The 7,729-nt window shown below is 41.1% G+C and overlaps 1 pseudogene; it reads left to right on the forward strand.

Moving 5' to 3' along the window:
- Positions 1 to 2,069: 2,069 nt before the first annotated feature.
- Positions 2,070 to 2,112, forward strand: LOC112632266 (annotated as a pseudogene).
- Positions 2,113 to 7,729: the final 5,617 nt, after the last annotated feature.

Consider the following 7,729-nt stretch of genomic DNA (forward strand, 5'->3'; position numbering starts at 1 on the left):
GCAGCTATTTAGCTAACTGGGTGGTAGAGGGCAAAGAGTATTGTATTATAACTTTTGTCAATGTTTTTATTTACGAAGAAGGAAGTTTGAAGGGACTACAACAGATTTGATGCAACATGTACTTGCAAGAGAATGGAAGCTGGGGTTTGGAGCAGCAGAGAGGAGTGTATGTCCCACTGCCTTGCCATGGTCAGCGACTGATGACCCCTGCGGAGGCGCATAAGGTGATGGAGTGATATATTATTTTATACACACTGCACCCCTTTCATAGTCCTTCAACCCGATTTTCCCCAAAAACACTCAGTGCAAAACATACTCTCAGCTCTCATCACATCTAATGACGTTTTCTCTCAGTTGTCATCCTCCTTGATGTCCTGTAACCTTTGGTTGTTTTGTTTCGTTTTGTTTTTTTGAGGCAGAGTTTCGCTCTTGTTGCCCAGGCTAGAGTGCAATGGTGTGATCTCGGCTCACTGCAACTTCCGCCTCCCAGGTTCAAGTGATTCTCCTGCCTCAGCCTCCTGAGTAGCTGGGATTACAGGTGCACACCACCATATCCGGCTAATTTTTGCATTTTTAGTAGAGACAGGGTTTCACCATGTTGGTCAGGCTGGTCTCGAACTCCTGACCTCGTGATCTACCTGCCTCAGCCCAACCACCTTTGGTCTTTTGACCAAGCTCTGCCATCTTTGATGGGACTCTTCATCTGACTTTGGTGGTACTACACTATCCTCTCATTCTCTCTCTCTAGTGCTTCTTCTCTGTCTCCTTCATTTGTCACTTCCTTCTCCTGATGACCCTGAACATGATTCTACTTTAAGACTTCATCCTTGCCAGGCGCAGTGGCTCATGCCTGTAATCCCAGCACTTTGGGAGGCCGAGACAGGTGGATCACCTGAGGTCAGGAGTTCAAGACCAGCCTGGCCAACATGGTGAAACCCCGTATCTACTAAAAATATAAAAAAATTAGCTGGGCGTGGTGGCAGGTGCCTGTAATCCAAGCTACTTGGGAGGCTGAGGCATGAGAATTGCTTGAACCTGGGAGGCGGAGGTTACAGTGAGCCGAGATCGTGCCATTGCACTCCAGCCTGGGCGACCGAGTGAGACTCCTTCTCAAAAAGAAAAGAAAAGAAAAAAAGACTTCATCCTTGGCCTCTCCACATCTCACTCTCAATTCTGACTCTATTCATCTCCTGCCACGGCCTCTACCTACCATCACCTCTATCTCAATGAGTCCTAACTCTACAGTTAGGACTTGTTATAGATAATATATTATCTATTATCCTATTATTATAGATATTTTTTCTGAACTATAATCCTGCATCTCCAAGTGACTACTCAACACCTCTATCTAGAGGTTTTTCCAAAAGCAGCATGTGAAAATGGATGGGTACTATCCTTCCCCACAATCAGCATCAAGCCTGAATTCTTCCTTTCATCCTAGCTCAAACCTTGGCATCTTCCCTGATGCTTCTTCCTCTTTTCCAATGTCCAGTAAATCCCTACATCCCATAGCTCTTTCTTTGCAAAATCTCCCCAACCAGTTCTTTCTCCAAGGCAGATCCTCATCAGCTCATCTCAAACTCCTGGTAGGGTAGGCAGGGAGACTGGAGTCTTTGAAAAGGTGGTTCCTTACCCAAATATCTTCCTCCAAAGCCCAAAATTCTACATCACCAAAGCGTCATATTGTGCCCAGCGGGTCATCAATAATGGACTGGCTAAATCCATCATGGTTCATCCATACAATGGACTACTACGCAGAAGTATGTGAGGCAACAGTAAGTGGTATTCGGTGGGGAGGTAGGTGCAGAAACCTTGTGTAGAATGCTACTATTTGTGCAAAAGGTAAAAAGGAAGAAAAAAGGAATATGTGCCTATTTACTCGTATGTGGATAAAATGCTTCTGAAAGATACATTTTAAAAACTGATAACATTGGTTGGCTCTAGAGAAGGAAACTAGCGGCTGGGTACATGGGAAAAGAGGATACTTACACATTTTGAAATTTGAAAAACATAAATTTAATGCCCATTCATATAAATAAACAATTACAATTAAATACAAAATATAAAAATAGGGTTACAGCTCTTTTAGAATTTGTCTAGCAGATTTTCCAGTAAAAAAAAAAAAAAAATACAAAATATGGTAAAACCAAAAAGGGAGGGTATGGCATCAAGTCAGTATATTTCCACATGAGTGCAATTACAAGAGAAAAAACAACCAGAATGACATCTAAGATCATCTTAAAAGCCTCTGGTTCCTATTTTTTTTTTTTAACCATGATTCTACCAATCAAGGCTGCTATAAGTATTAAAACAATAGTTTTTATCACTTGCCCCATGGCACAGGTTTTAATGATGGGTTTGGAAATCAGGGTTCTAGCCTTGCATTACCCTTGGTAGCGCAATGGGAGATGACGGGTTACTCCATCATTCTTCCTTATAATCACGCTTTGATCCTCCCCTCCAGGACCAAGCCTTTTCCAAATATTCAGAACTTTACTGAAAGGGGCAAAACCTGATGAGGCAACTTGTATACAGTTTGCTTTGGTGCCTCTGTGAATACATAATCCATTGGGAAGATTACCTGTTAATATTTCCTTTCCTTCAAGATCCCAGACTTCTGGGCTCCCCCCTCTTCTCTTGGGAGATGTGTACTTAAGGCTCTGGAGCTAGCTGTCCATTAGGCCAGGCAAACACAAAGCTCAGAGAATGCCATCTGGAGCAAATATAGGCTGATTGGCTTGGGGGTTTTTCTGCACATGTGTCAGCTTTATTAGCCCCAAGGTGCCTTCCAATTCTAACATTCTGCTATTCTAGAAATCCAGGATTTCCCCTATTACCCCAAGTGACTGAAAAGTTAGCTGAACAGCTAGACATACATAATGTCCTTGCATCTTCTTACACAGGTGTGGCTCTTTTCTGAAATAAAAATTTTATATCAGGATCCAGAATTTAACCTCACAGCATAGCCCTACCTTTGTTTGTTTGTTATTTAGTTTTTTTCACCTCCCAATTATAAGAAAAGGTAGAAGTAATAGAATCAAGAAGCTGAATTCCAAGCTAGCAATGGGGAAAGCTGAGAGCCAATCCAATGTGTACCATAGAATCATCAAAGTCTCAGAACAAGTAGCATCAGCCAGGAAACTGGAAGATTCCTCCCTGAGAATTTAACCAGACCAAGAGGAAATACCCACAGATTCTGACATTGAAGGTTATGCAACAAACAGCTCACCCAAATCACAATACAGTAAGGCTCAGAGTCAAAAGTCCCACTTCTCTTCGAGATTCCCATCAGCACATTTAGATCAGATCCTAATCAGGAGTCTACATACATTCAAGTAGCACTAGACATCCAAGGAAAGCCATTACCGTGAAATACAAAGATTTTTTTTAAAAGTCAATTGTAACTTGAAAGATACAGCAATTATGCAGAGAGAAGAAAACAAAACTACCTTCACAGAAAGAAGATATTGCAACCAGGAAACAGGAACAGAATGTTGTATTTCAACAAAGTAGCATTCAGAGGACAAAATAAAAAGGAGCTCATAAAATTAAAAACATGAAAACAACAATGAAAAACTCAGGTACTGAATAGGGTACTACATAGAAAGTCTTCCAGAAAGTTAAGCAAAAAGTCAAAGAGGTAAAAAAAAAAAAAAAAAAAAAAAAGAATGACAAAATAAGAAAAACGAAGGGCCAGTCCGAAAGATCCAATATCCAAATAATTGAAGAGGAAAAGAAAAAAATAGAAGGGACAAAAACCAATAAAATACCCAGAAAACATTTAGCAAACCAAGGGACATGAATTGATAGGCAGAAAGGATCCCCCAAGCGCCTAACACAACAGATGAAAACAGACCCACAGGATGGCACATTATGGTGGAATTTCACAATATTGAGGGGAAAGAAAGTTTCTGCAAGAGTCCAGAGAAAGCAAAGGTGATTTAGGGAGGAGTCGGACTTCTCAACACTTAACATGGGAAGCTAGAAGACCATGGAACAATGTTTTCAGCCTGTAACCCCAGTACTTTGGGAGGCTGAGGCGGGAGGATCTCTTGAGGCCAAAAGTTTGAGACCAGCCTGGTTAACAGAGTGAGACCCTATCTCTAAAAAGAAAAGAAAAGAATTTAAAAAGGGGAAAAGCCAGGTGCGGTGGCTCACACCTGTAATCCCAGCACTTTGGGAGGCCGAGGCGGGCGGATCATGAGATCAGGAGTTTGACACCATCCTGGCCAACATGGTGAAACCCATCTCTACTAAAAATATAAAGATTAGCTGGGCATGGTGGCATGCCTGTTGTCCCAGCTACTCGGGAGGCTGAGGCAGAAGAATTGTTTGAACCCAGGAGGCGGAGGTTGCAGTGAGCCAAGATCACGACACTGCACTCCAGCCTGGTGACAGAGTGAGACTCTGTCTAAAAATAAATAAATAAATAAATATATAAAATAAAAAATAAATACATACATACATAAAAAATCAGCCAGGCATGGTGGTGTGCACCTGTAGTCCCAGCTACTCAGAAGGCTGAGGCACGAGAATTGCTTGAACCCAGGAGGAGGAGGTTGCAGTGAGCAGAGATCATGCCACTACACTCCAGCCTGGGTGACAGAGCAAGATTCTATCTCAAAAAAAGGGGGTGCAGACAGATTTCCAAATAATGAAGAAAAATCATTTTCCAAACAAAAATTCTAGATCTAGACAATCCATCTACTAAAAATGAGGGTAGAAAAAAAGTAATTCTAAGCTATTCAAGGTCTTAGATTGTTGATATCCCATGTATCCTCCCTTCTTCAAAAAGCTCTTGGAAGCAATGTTCCTACAAAATAAGGCAGTAATCATGATAAGAATGTGGGACACAGGAAAGCGGTGAGCCAGCATCGGAAAGGGCTGAAGGCAGTCCCAAAGAGACTGATGCAGAGTCTAAAGAACAGTTTTGTTCCCATGAAGAGGGGTCTTGCCCATTGTCTTGTCCAAGATGGTGTAGGTAAACTCTCAGGAAAGCTACAGCAGGACTAGGACTCAGAGGCTCTGTTCACCTTATCTCCTCCTGAATGCCATCATCTAATTGTGGCAATATTGTTCTTTTCATAGGCAGCTAGATTTATGTTTGAGACTCAGGTTTTTTCCCCAAAACTTTGGCAATAGGGTGTTTAGAGAGACATAGATTGAAAAATTCTGAGGAAATAGGCAATACAATAATATCTGGGGGTAAAGGAAGGTGCACTATGAAAGAAGGGAACTTCTAAGTCCCCGCAATGGTTTATTTCTCTACCTGCGTGGTGAGTTCATAAGTGTTTATATTCTTGTTATTAAAACTGATTTAAAACTGAACATATGTTTTATATACTCCTTTCTGAGTATTTAGTACACACATATGCCCAATAACTACACAGAAGAAAAAATCTATACTCTTAACACCTAGTCACAGGTATTAACATTTTCTAGTATTTCCTTTCATCTTTTTTCTGTGTACTTGCATAACTGAGATGATACTGTGCATACATTTTTGATATATTCTTTTGTGAGAACTGTTTAACATAAGCATCTTACGTTAAATTCTTTACATACTTATCATTTTAGGAACCATGTAATATTGAATTGAAACTCTTCCCTATTTCAGAGAGTGTAACTCTTGGGAATGACATGACTGAATCTTTGTGGCGGTAACAGCTTGTATGTGAAAATGCTTGCAGGGAAATTCAGAATGTCTTCCCACCACCTCATCACCCCGTCAAAACCACAAACCTCCTTGAAGATCCAGTTCAAACCCCACCTCCTCTATGAATCATTCCCTGACCTCTGCAGAGAAGCCCTCTCCTCTAACCTTCCAGAATCCAGAGTTATTCTCTGTTCTGCCTTTTTTTTTTTTTTCAAGACAGGGTCTCACTCTGCTGCCCAGGCTGGAGTGCAGTGGTGTGATCATGGCTCACTACAACTGCCACCTTCTGGACTCAGGTGATCCTCCTACTTCAGCCTCCAGAGTAGCTGGGATTACAGGTGTGTGCTTCCATGCCTGACAAATTTTTGTGTTTTTTTTGTAAGGATGGGGTTTCATTATGTTAACCAGGCTAGTCTCGAACTCCTGGGCTCAAGCGATCCACCTGCCTAGATCTCCCAAAGTGCTGAGATTACAGGTGTCAGCCACCATGCCAGGCCAGCTACTCTGCCTCTTTTTAAAGCTGTTTATGTGTCATTTCTTTTCTCCCTGGTACACTATAAGTTCCTGGGAACAGAAACCTGTTTCTAGAGGGGCTGGAATATACTAAATGCTCCATAAATAATAAGGAAATAAATTTGGAAGGCTGTTTTTTTATTTGCTTTAATATTCTGCATTGCAAATAGCTTATATGATTAGGTCATTTATGAGCTTTCACTCAATTGAAGGTTCTCGAGTGGAAACATTCTGCTTGTACATAATTGCCACATTCAGAAACTAGGAGTATGACCACCCCTGCTGTCTCTGATAATGGATTTTATATTTGCTTTGAGGGCTGGGTTAAGCAATGTTTGAGTTCTAAAAATAACATTTATGTTTATTGAGGGCCTATTACGTGCCAGACACCAGCCCAAGAAGTTTTCATGCATCTGTAATTTAGTTCCTACAGTAACACTATAAGGTAAACCACTGAATTTTCTCATTTTACAGCTGAGGAAATGAAGTCATCTGCAGGAAGTCAACTAGGTTGCACGTGGAGAAATTAGAACTCTAACTCAGCTACACATGATTCTCGTATTTCTCACTTCTGAGCAAGGCTGCCTCCTCAGATATAAATGTATAAAATCTAGGATTTGGCTTCCAACTCTCAGTTCCATATTGAAAATCATTCTCCATCAACTGGCTGACACTTATGAATATATATTTTATTGATAAATACAAAGAATATTAGATAATATTTAGAAGAGAAATAAGAAAGAAATCCACAGTTTCACCACCTAACAATTACTGTCATTTTAGAGTGTTCTCTTCCAGTCTTTCCCCATATGTATACCTTTAAAAAGAAAAAAATAGGCTGGGCACGGTGGCTCATGCCTGTAATCCCAGTACTTTGGGAGGCCGAGGTGGGCAGATCACCTGAGGTCAGGAGTTCGAGACTAGCCTGGCCAACATGGTGAAACCCCATCTCTACTAAAAATACAAAAAATCAGCCAGACATGATGGCAGGTGCCTGTAATCCCAGCCACCCAGGAGGCTGATGCAGGAGAATCGCTTGAACCTGTGGGACGGAAGTTGCAGCAAGCAAGATTGCGTCATTGCACTCCAGCCTGGGCAGTAAGAGTGAAACTCTGTCTCAAAAAAAAAAAAGAAAAAGAAAAAGAAAAAGAAAAGAAAGAAAGAAAAGAAAAGAAAATAAAAAGAAAAAAGAAAAATATCCTCAGATAGTTGTGTGTGTGCTTTTAAGCAGAAAAGTCTGCTTAGTGGTAGGGTTAAGACAAGGGTAGCACCGAAGACAAACCTCAGCTATTCTACCACCTGGGGCTCATCTGACATTAGATAGAAACATGAAAACATAACAAAGATTAAAGGGCAATTAACACAGATCTGATTGCCTGCACCGAAATGGCTTGTGTGTGGCAGGGGCTCCTGGATGAGAAGGAGGCAGAAGTTAACAGAGCTGACTTGTGCCTTGAGTGTCATGTCTTATGTCGTCAGTTGCTGACTGTGCAGCAGACTGTAATACAGTTTAGTAGAAAATGTTGACCTTTAGCTGCATTCTTAATTCTTAACTTTTCA

This window comes from Theropithecus gelada, chromosome 9 (assembly GCF_003255815.1).
Source record: "Theropithecus gelada isolate Dixy chromosome 9, Tgel_1.0, whole genome shotgun sequence".
NCBI lineage: Eukaryota > Metazoa > Chordata > Mammalia > Primates > Cercopithecidae > Theropithecus > Theropithecus gelada.